At 45.9% G+C, this 10,000-nt stretch overlaps 10 non-coding genes across 10 annotated transcripts; 5 read left to right on the top strand and 5 right to left on the bottom strand.

Moving 5' to 3' along the window:
* Positions 1–645: 645 nt before the first annotated feature.
* Positions 646–717, bottom strand: TRNAE-UUC (transfer RNA glutamic acid (anticodon UUC)). Its single transcript has one exon. It is a non-coding gene; the product is annotated as a tRNA-Glu (tRNA).
* Positions 718–837: 120 nt separating this feature from the next.
* Positions 838–910, top strand: TRNAM-CAU (transfer RNA methionine (anticodon CAU)). Its single transcript has one exon. It is a non-coding gene; the product is annotated as a tRNA-Met (tRNA).
* An 848-nt stretch (positions 911–1,758) lies between these two features.
* TRNAE-UUC (transfer RNA glutamic acid (anticodon UUC)) lies at positions 1,759–1,830 on the bottom strand. The gene has a single exon. It is a non-coding gene; the product is annotated as a tRNA-Glu (tRNA).
* Positions 1,831–3,063: 1,233 nt separating this feature from the next.
* On the top strand, positions 3,064–3,136 carry TRNAM-CAU (transfer RNA methionine (anticodon CAU)). Its single transcript has one exon. It is a non-coding gene; the product is annotated as a tRNA-Met (tRNA).
* A 1,960-nt stretch (positions 3,137–5,096) lies between these two features.
* On the bottom strand, positions 5,097–5,168 carry TRNAE-UUC (transfer RNA glutamic acid (anticodon UUC)). Its single transcript has one exon. It is a non-coding gene; the product is annotated as a tRNA-Glu (tRNA).
* Positions 5,169–5,288: 120 nt separating this feature from the next.
* Positions 5,289–5,361, top strand: TRNAM-CAU (transfer RNA methionine (anticodon CAU)). Its single transcript has one exon. It is a non-coding gene; the product is annotated as a tRNA-Met (tRNA).
* An 848-nt stretch (positions 5,362–6,209) lies between these two features.
* Positions 6,210–6,281, bottom strand: TRNAE-UUC (transfer RNA glutamic acid (anticodon UUC)). The gene has a single exon. It is a non-coding gene; the product is annotated as a tRNA-Glu (tRNA).
* Positions 6,282–7,515: 1,234 nt separating this feature from the next.
* Positions 7,516–7,588, top strand: TRNAM-CAU (transfer RNA methionine (anticodon CAU)). The gene has a single exon. It is a non-coding gene; the product is annotated as a tRNA-Met (tRNA).
* A 1,960-nt stretch (positions 7,589–9,548) lies between these two features.
* Positions 9,549–9,620, bottom strand: TRNAE-UUC (transfer RNA glutamic acid (anticodon UUC)). Its single transcript has one exon. It is a non-coding gene; the product is annotated as a tRNA-Glu (tRNA).
* Positions 9,621–9,740: 120 nt separating this feature from the next.
* On the top strand, positions 9,741–9,813 carry TRNAM-CAU (transfer RNA methionine (anticodon CAU)). The gene has a single exon. It is a non-coding gene; the product is annotated as a tRNA-Met (tRNA).
* Positions 9,814–10,000: the final 187 nt, after the last annotated feature.

Here is a 10,000-nt window from a genome sequence, read left to right as displayed (position 1 = left end):
ACTCATCCTGGAACAACAGAGGCATTTTCCATCTATGTGACATGCTTCCCTTAGTTTCATCACACAGAAAGAACAAAGCACCGAGGAATTCAAAAGGGCTTTTTCAAAGGTGTGGAAAAAAAAGATGATGTCTCTGTCAGAGAATGGTTTGCAGAAGATTGGCACATAGATATTTGCCAATGCAAATGTGCAGAAGAGCGAGAACGGCCGAGAAACTTCATGTGCTAGTACGCATGTGCGTACGCCAAAGCGCACACAATGCGTGACAATTTCTGGTGCCCAGTGGCCTATTTAAAGCTAGCAGCATAAGCCATTAGTTGCTGGATGATCTTCAGCTTCCCCTGTGAGTTCCTGTGATCCTGATATTATTCATGTGTGAAAATTCATGTGCCAGTGCGCATATACGTACGCCAAAGCGCGTGCATGAGCCATTAGTTGCTGGGTGAACTTCAGCTTGCCCTGTGAGTTCCTGTGTTCCTGATAGTATTTCATTTCCTGTCCTGACCCGGCTTGACCTGTCTTGTCTGCATCCCTGGCTTTGACCCTTGGTACTTTGACAACAAGGGAATGATTGGAGGTTACAATGGAAAAACAGCTTTGAGGTTTCAGCACTAGGAGTGTGCGGGTCGTTAAAAGGACTTGCATTTCCCATACCGGGAGTCGAACCCGGGCCGCCTGGGTGAAAACCAGGAATCCTAACCGCTAGACCATATGGGAAAACTGGCTGCCTTGTTTTGAGAAAAATAGAGAAAACCAAATGGAAAAAAAGATGTGCCACCGCCATCAGCTTCCAAGTATGGTGGCCAGCTATGACATACATATCACTTTCACTAATTGGCCTCGTTAGCGCAGCAGGTAGCGCGTCAGTCTCATAATCTGAAGGTCGTGAGTTCGATCCTCACACGGGGCACTACTCTCTAACCATTTTGTGAGCCTTGGGGTCCTTAATCTATGAAAAACACTACTCTTCATCCCTTAGGTCTTGTAGGAAACCATATGGATGGAACATTGACCGCAAGATCAAGCTTTCAGTGCTCTTTTGCCTTCCACCATATTCCACCCAGCTAAAATCTTTAGCTCTGCATCCAACAGACCTTGCAAGATACAATGTCTACTCATCCTGGAACAACAGAGGCATTTTCCATCTATGTGACATGCTTCCCTTAGTTTCATCACACAGAAAGAACAAAGCACCGAGGAATTCAAAAGGGCTTTTTCAAAGGTGTGCAAAAAAAAGATGATGTCTCTGTCAGAGAATGGTTTGCAGAAGATTGGCACATAGATATTTGCCAATGCAAATGTGCAGAAGAGCGAGAACGGCCGAGAAACTTCATGTGCTAGTACGCATGTGCGTACGCCAAAGCGCACACAATGCGTGACAATTTCTGGTGCCCAGTGGCCTATTTAAAGCTAGCAGCATAAGCCATTAGTTGCTGGATGATCTTCAGCTTCCCCTGTGAGTTCCTGTGATCCTGATATTATTCATGTGTGAAAATTCATGTGCCAGTGCGCATATACGTACGCCAAAGCGCGTGCATGAGCCATTAGTTGCTGGATGAACTTCAGCTTGCCCTGTGAGTTCCTGTGTTCCTGATAGTATTTCATTTCCTGTCCTGACCCGGCTTGACCTGTCTTGTCTGCATCCCTGGCTTTGACCCTTGGTACTTTGACAACAAGGGAATGATTGGAGGTTACAATGGAAAAACAGCTTTGAGGTTTCAGCACTAGGAGTGTGTGGGTCGTTAAAAGGACTTGCATTTCCCATACCGGGAGTCGAACCCGGGCCGCCTGGGTGAAAACCAGGAATCCTAACCGCTAGACCATATGGGAAAACTAGCTGCCTTGTTTTGAGAAAAATAGAGAAAACCAAAGGGAAAAAAAGATGTGCCACCGCCATCAGCTTCCAAGTATGGTGGCCAGCTATGACACACATATCACTTTCACTAATTGGCCTTGTTAGCGCAGCAGGTAGCGCGTCAGTCTCATAATCTGAAGGTCGTGAGTTCGATCCTCACACGGGGCACTACTCTCTAACCATTTTGTGAGCCTTGGGGTCCTTAATCTATGAAAAACACTACTCTTCATCCCTTAGGTCTTGTAGGAAACCATATGGATGGAAAATTGACAGGAAGATCAAGCTTTCAGTGCTCTTTTGCCTTCCACCATATTCCACCCAGCTAAAATCTTTAGCTCTGCATCCAACAGACCTTGCAAGATACAATGTCTACTCATCCTGGAACAACAGAGGCATTTTCCATCTATGTGACATGCTTCCCTTAGTTTCATCACACAGAAAGAACAAAGCACCGAGGAATTCAAAAGGGCTTTTTCAAAGGTGTGGAAAAAAAAGATGATGTCTCTGTCAGAGAATGGTTTGCAGAAGATTGGCACATAGATATTTGCCAATGCAAATGTGCAGAAGAGCGAGAACGGCCGAGAAACTTCATGTGCTAGTACGCATGTGCGTACGCCAAAGCGCACACAATGCGTGACAATTTCAGGTGCCCAGTGGCCTATTTAAAGCTAGCAGCATAAGCCATTAGTTGCTGGATGATCTTCAGCTTCCCCTGTGAGTTCCTGTGATCCTGATATTATTCATGTGTGAAAATTCATGTGCCAGTGCGCATATACGTACGCCAAAGCGCGTGCATGAGCCATTAGTTGCTGGATGAACTTCAGCTTGCCCTGTGAGTTCCTGTGTTCCTGATAGTATTTCATTTCCTGTCCTGACCCGGCTTGACCTGTCTTGTCTGCATCCCTGGCTTTGACCCTTGGTACTTTGACAACAAGGGAATGATTGGAGGTTACAATGGAAAAACAGCTTTGAGGTTTCAGCACTAGGAGTGTGCGGGTCGTTAAAAGGACTTGTATTTCCCATACCGGGAGTCGAACCCGGGCCGCCTGGGTGAAAACCAGGAATCCTAACCGCTAGACCATATGGCAAAACTAGCTGCCTTGTTTTGAGAAAAATAGAGAAAACCAAAGGGAAAAAAAGATGTGCCACCGCCATCAGCTTCCAAGTATGGTGGCCAGCTATGACACACATATCACTTTCACTAATTGGCCTCGTTAGCGCAGCAGGTAGCGCGTCAGTCTCATAATCTGAAGGTCGTGAGTTCGATCCTCACACGGGGCACTACTCTCTAACCATTTTGTGAGCCTTGGGGTCCTTAATCTATGAAAAAACTACTCTTCATCCCTTAGGTCTTGTAGGAAACCATATGGATGGAAAATTGACCGGAAGATCAAGCTTTCAGTGCTCTTTTGCCATCCACCATATTCCACCCAGCTAAAATCTTTAGCTCTGCATCCAACAGACCTTGCAAGATACAATGTCTACTCATCCTGGAACAACAGAGGCATTTTCCATCTATGTGACATGCTTCCCTTAGTTTCATCACACAGAAAGAACAAAGCACCGAGGAATTCAAAAGGGCTTTTTCAAAGGTGTGCAAAAAAAAGATGATGTCTCTGTCAGAGAATGGTTTGCAGAAGATTGGCACATAGATATTTGCCAATGCAAATGTGCAGAAGAGCGAGAACGGCCGAGAAACTTCATGTGCTAGTACGCATGTGCGTACGCCAAAGCGCACACAATGCGTGACAATTTCTGGTGCCCAGTGGCCTATTTAAAGCTAGCAGCATAAGCCATTAGTTGCTGGATGATCTTCAGCTTCCCCTGTGAGTTCCTGTGATCCTGATATTATTCATGTGTGAAAATTCATGTGCCAGTGCGCATATACGTACGCCAAAGCGCGTGCATGAGCCATTAGTTGCTGGGTGAACTTCAGCTTGCCCTGTGAGTTCCTGTGTTCCTGATAGTATTTCATTTCCTGTCCTGACCCGGCTTGACCTGTCTTGTCTGCATCCCTGGCTTTGACCCTTGGTACTTTGACAACAAGGGAATGATTGGAGGTTACAATGGAAAAACAGCTTTGAGGTTTCAGCACTAGGAGTGTGCGGGTCGTTAAAAGGACTTGCATTTCCCATACCGGGAGTGGAACCCGGGCCGCCTGGGTGAAAACCAGGAATCCTAACCGCTAGACCATATGGGAAAACTAGCTGCCTTGTTTTGAGAAAAATAGAGAAAACCAAAGGGAAAAAAAGATGTGCCACCGCCATCAGCTTCCAAGTATGGTGGCCAGCTATGACACACATATCACTTTCACTAATTGGCCTCGTTAGCGCAGCAGGTAGCGCGTCAGTCTCATAATCTGAAGGTCGTGAGTTCGATCCTCACATGGGGCACTACTCTCTAACCATTTTGTGAGCCTTGGGGTCCTTAATCTATGAAAAACACTACTCTTCATCCCTTAGGTCTTGTAGGAAACCATATGGATGGAAAATTGACCGGAAGATCAAGCTTTCAGTGCTCTTTTGCCATCCACCATATTCCACCCAGCTAAAATCTTTAGCTCTGCATCCAACAGACCTTGCAAGATACAATGTCTACTCATCCTGGAACAACAGAGGCATTTTCCATCTATGTGACATGCTTCCCTTAGTTTCATCACACAGAAAGAACAAAGCACCGAGGAATTCAAAAGGGCTTTTTCAAAGGTGTGGAAAAAAAAGATGATGTCTCTGTCAGAGAATGGTTTGCAGAAGATTGGCACATAGATATTTGCCAATGCAAATGTGCAGAAGAGCGAGAACGGCCGAGAAACTTCATGTGCTAGTACGCATGTGCGTACGCCAAAGCGCACACAATGCGTGACAATTTCTGGTGCCCAGTGGCCTATTTAAAGCTAGCAGCATAAGCCATTAGTTGCTGGATGATCTTCAGCTTCCCCTGTGAGTTCCTGTGATCCTGATATTATTCATGTGTGAAAATTCATGTGCCAGTGCGCATATACGTACGCCAAAGCGCGTGCATGAGCCATTAGTTGCTGGGTGAACTTCAGCTTGCCCTGTGAGTTCCTGTGTTCCTGATAGTATTTCATTTCCTGTCCTGACCCGGCTTGACCTGTCTTGTCTGCATCCCTGGCTTTGACCCTTGGTACTTTGACAACAAGGGAATGATTGGAGGTTACAATGGAAAAACAGCTTTGAGGTTTCAGCACTAGGAGTGTGCGGGTCGTTAAAAGGACTTGCATTTCCCATACCGGGAGTCGAACCCGGGCCGCCTGGGTGAAAACCAGGAATCCTTACCGCTAGACCATATGGGAAAAGTAGCTGCCTTGTTTTGAGAAAAATAGAGAAAACCAAACGGAAAAAAAGATGTGCCACCGCCATCAGCTTCCAAGTATGGTGGCCAGCTATGACATACATATCACTTTCACTAATTGGCCTCGTTAGCGCAGCAGGTAGCGCGTCAGTCTCATAATCTGAAGGTCGTGAGTTCGATCCTCACACGGGGCACTACTCTCTAACCATTTTGTGAGCCTTGGGGTCCTTAATCTATGAAAAACACTACTCTTCATCCCTTAGGTCTTGTAGGAAACCATATGGATGGAACATTGACCGCAAGATCAAGCTTTCAGTGCTCTTTTGCCTTCCACCATATTCCACCCAGCTAAAATCTTTAGCTCTGCATCCAACAGACCTTGCAAGATACAATGTCTACTCATCCTGGAACAACAGAGGCATTTTCCATCTATGTGACATGCTTCCCTTAGTTTCATCACACAGAAAGAACAAAGCACCGAGGAATTCAAAAGGGCTTTTTCAAAGGTGTGGAAAAAAAAGATGATGTCTCTGTCAGAGAATGGTTTGCAGAAGATTGGCACATAGATATTTGCCAATGCAAATGTGCAGAAGAGCGAGAACGGCCGAGAAACTTCATGTGCTAGTACGCATGTGCGTACGCCAAAGCGCACACAATGCGTGACAATTTCTGGTGCCCAGTGGCCTATTTAAAGCTAGCAGCATAAGCCATTAGTTGCTGGATGATCTTCAGCTTCCCCTGTGAGTTCCTGTGATCCTGATATTATTCATGTGTGAAAATTCATGTGCCAGTGCGCATATACGTACGCCAAAGCGCGTGCATGAGCCATTAGTTGCTGGATGAACTTCAGCTTGCCCTGTGAGTTCCTGTGTTCCTGATAGTATTTCATTTCCTGTCCTGACCCGGCTTGACCTGTCTTGTCTGCATCCCTGGCTTTGACCCTTGGTACTTTGACAACAAGGGAATGATTGGAGGTTACAATGGAAAAACAGCTTTGAGGTTTCAGCACTAGGAGTGTGTGGGTCGTTAAAAGGACTTGCATTTCCCATACCGGGAGTCGAACCCGGGCCGCCTGGGTGAAAACCAGGAATCCTAACCGCTAGACCATATGGGAAAACTAGCTGCCTTGTTTTGAGAAAAATAGAGAAAACCAAAGGGAAAAAAAGATGTGCCACCGCCATCAGCTTCCAAGTATGGTGGCCAGCTATGACACACATATCACTTTCACTAATTGGCCTTGTTAGCGCAGCAGGTAGCGCGTCAGTCTCATAATCTGAAGGTCGTGAGTTCGATCCTCACACGGGGCACTACTCTCTAACCATTTTGTGAGCCTTGGGGTCCTTAATCTATGAAAAACACTACTCTTCATCCCTTAGGTCTTGTAGGAAACCATATGGATGGAAAATTGACAGGAAGATCAAGCTTTCAGTGCTCTTTTGCCTTCCACCATATTCCACCCAGCTAAAATCTTTAGCTCTGCATCCAACAGACCTTGCAAGATACAATGTCTACTCATCCTGGAACAACAGAGGCATTTTCCATCTATGTGACATGCTTCCCTTAGTTTCATCACACAGAAAGAACAAAGCACCGAGGAATTCAAAAGGGCTTTTTCAAAGGTGTGGAAAAAAAAGATGATGTCTCTGTCAGAGAATGGTTTGCAGAAGATTGGCACATAGATATTTGCCAATGCAAATGTGCAGAAGAGCGAGAACGGCCGAGAAACTTCATGTGCTAGTACGCATGTGCGTACGCAAAAAGCGCACACAATGCGTGACAATTTCAGGTGCCCAGTGGCCTATTTAAAGCTAGCAGCATAAGCCATTAGTTGCTGGATGATCTTCAGCTTCCCCTGTGAGTTCCTGTGATCCTGATATTATTCATGTGTGAAAATTCATGTGCCAGTGCGCATATACGTACGCCAAAGCGCGTGCATGAGCCATTAGTTGCTGGATGAACTTCAGCTTGCCCTGTGAGTTCCTGTGTTCCTGATAGTATTTCATTTCCTGTCCTGACCCGGCTTGACCTGTCTTGTCTGCATCCCTGGCTTTGACCCTTGGTACTTTGACAACAAGGGAATGATTGGAGGTTACAATGGAAAAACAGCTTTGAGGTTTCAGCACTAGGAGTGTGCGGGTCGTTAAAAGGACTTGTATTTCCCATACCGGGAGTCGAACCCGGGCCGCCTGGGTGAAAACCAGGAATCCTAACCGCTAGACCATATGGCAAAACTAGCTGCCTTGTTTTGAGAAAAATAGAGAAAACCAAAGGGAAAAAAAGATGTGCCACCGCCATCAGCTTCCAAGTATGGTGGCCAGCTATGACACACATATCACTTTCACTAATTGGCCTCGTTAGCGCAGCAGGTAGCGCGTCAGTCTCATAATCTGAAGGTCGTGAGTTCGATCCTCACACGGGGCACTACTCTCTAACCATTTTGTGAGCCTTGGGGTCCTTAATCTATGAAAAAACTACTCTTCATCCCTTAGGTCTTGTAGGAAACCATATGGATGGAAAATTGACCGGAAGATCAAGCTTTCAGTGCTCTTTTGCCATCCACCATATTCCACCCAGCTAAAATCTTTAGCTCTGCATCCAACAGACCTTGCAAGATACAATGTCTACTCATCCTGGAACAACAGAGGCATTTTCCATCTATGTGACATGCTTCCCTTAGTTTCATCACACAGAAAGAACAAAGCACCGAGGAATTCAAAAGGGCTTTTTCAAAGGTGTGCAAAAAAAAGATGATGTCTCTGTCAGAGAATGGTTTGCAGAAGATTGGCACATAGATATTTGCCAATGCAAATGTGCAGAAGAGCGAGAACGGCCGAGAAACTTCATGTGCTAGTACGCATGTGCGTACGCCAAAGCGCACACAATGCGTGACAATTTCTGGTGCCCAGTGGCCTATTTAAAGCTAGCAGCATAAGCCATTAGTTGCTGGATGATCTTCAGCTTCCCCTGTGAGTTCCTGTGATCCTGATATTATTCATGTGTGAAAATTCATGTGCCAGTGCGCATATACGTACGCCAAAGCGCGTGCATGAGCCATTAGTTGCTGGGTGAACTTCAGCTTGCCCTGTGAGTTCCTGTGTTCCTGATAGTATTTCATTTCCTGTCCTGACCCGGCTTGACCTGTCTTGTCTGCATCCCTGGCTTTGACCCTTGGTACTTTGACAACAAGGGAATGATTGGAGGTTACAATGGAAAAACAGCTTTGAGGTTTCAGCACTAGGAGTGTGCGGGTCGTTAAAAGGACTTGCATTTCCCATACCGGGAGTGGAACCCGGGCCGCCTGGGTGAAAACCAGGAATCCTAACCGCTAGACCATATGGGAAAACTAGCTGCCTTGTTTTGAGAAAAATAGAGAAAACCAAAGGGAAAAAAAGATGTGCCACCGCCATCAGCTTCCAAGTATGGTGGCCAGCTATGACACACATATCACTTTCACTAATTGGCCTCGTTAGCGCAGCAGGTAGCGCGTCAGTCTCATAATCTGAAGGTCGTGAGTTTGATCCTCACATGGGGCACTACTCTCTAACCATTTTGTGAGCCTTGGGGTCCTTAATCTATGAAAAACACTACTCTTCATCCCTTAGGTCTTGTAGGAAACCATATGGATGGAAAATTGACCGGAAGATCAAGCTTTCAGTGCTCTTTTGCCATCCACCATATTCCACCCAGCTAAAATCTTTAGCTCTGCATCCAACAGACCTTGCAAGATACAATGTCTACTCATCCTGGAACAACAGAGGCATTTTCCATCTATGTGACATGCTTCCCTTAGTTTCATCACACAGAAAGAACAAAGCACCGAGGAATTCAAAAGGGCTTTTTCAAAGGTGTGGAAAAAAAAGATGATGTCTCTGTCAGAGAATGGTTTGCAGAAGATTGGCACATAGATATTTGCCAATGCAAATGTGCAGAAGAGCGAGAACGGCCGAGAAACTTCATGTGCTAGTACGCATGTGCGTACGCCAAAGCGCACACAATGCGTGACAATTTCTGGTGCCCAGTGGCCTATTTAAAGCTAGCAGCATAAGCCATTAGTTGCTGGATGATCTTCAGCTTCCCCTGTGAGTTCCTGTGATCCTGATATTATTCATGTGTGAAAATTCATGTGCCAGTGCGCATATACGTACGCCAAAGCGCGTGCATGAGCCATTAGTTGCTGGGTGAACTTCAGCTTGCCCTGTGAGTTCCTGTGTTCCTGATAGTATTTCATTTCCTGTCCTGACCCGGCTTGACCTGTCTTGTCTGCATCCCTGGCTTTGACCCTTGGTACTTTGACAAGAAGGGAATGATTGGAGGTTACAATGGAAAAACAGCTTTGAGGTTTCAGCACTAGGAGTGTGCGGGTCGTTAAAAGGACTTGCATTTCCCATACCGGGAGTCGAACCCGGGCCGCCTGGGTGAAAACCAGGAATCCTTACCGCTAGACCATATGGGAAAACTAGCTGCCTTGTTTTGAGAAAAATAGAGAAAACCAAACGGAAAAAAAGATGTGCCACCGCCATCAGCTTCCAAGTATGGTGGCCAGCTATGACATACATATCACTTTCACTAATTGGCCTCGTTAGCGCAGCAGGTAGCGCGTCAGTCTCATAATCTGAAGGTCGTGAGTTCGATCCTCACACGGGGCACTACTCTCTAACCATTTTGTGAGCCTTGGGGTCCTTAATCTATGAAAAACACTACTCTTCATCCCTTAGGTCTTGTAGGAAACCATATGGATGGAACATTGACCGCAAGATCAAGCTTTCAGTGCTCTTTTGCCTTCCACCATATTCCACCCAGCTAAAATCTTTAGCTCTGCATCCAACAGACCTT

The sequence above is a fragment of the Lithobates pipiens genome, unplaced genomic scaffold (genome assembly GCF_037356315.1).
Source record: "Lithobates pipiens isolate NorthernLeopardFrog02 unplaced genomic scaffold, aLitPip1_a1.2 Scaffold_8, whole genome shotgun sequence".
NCBI lineage: Eukaryota > Metazoa > Chordata > Amphibia > Anura > Ranidae > Lithobates > Lithobates pipiens.
Note: the sequence above shows the minus strand (reverse complement) of the source record. Positions and strands in the feature narration are given on the sequence as shown.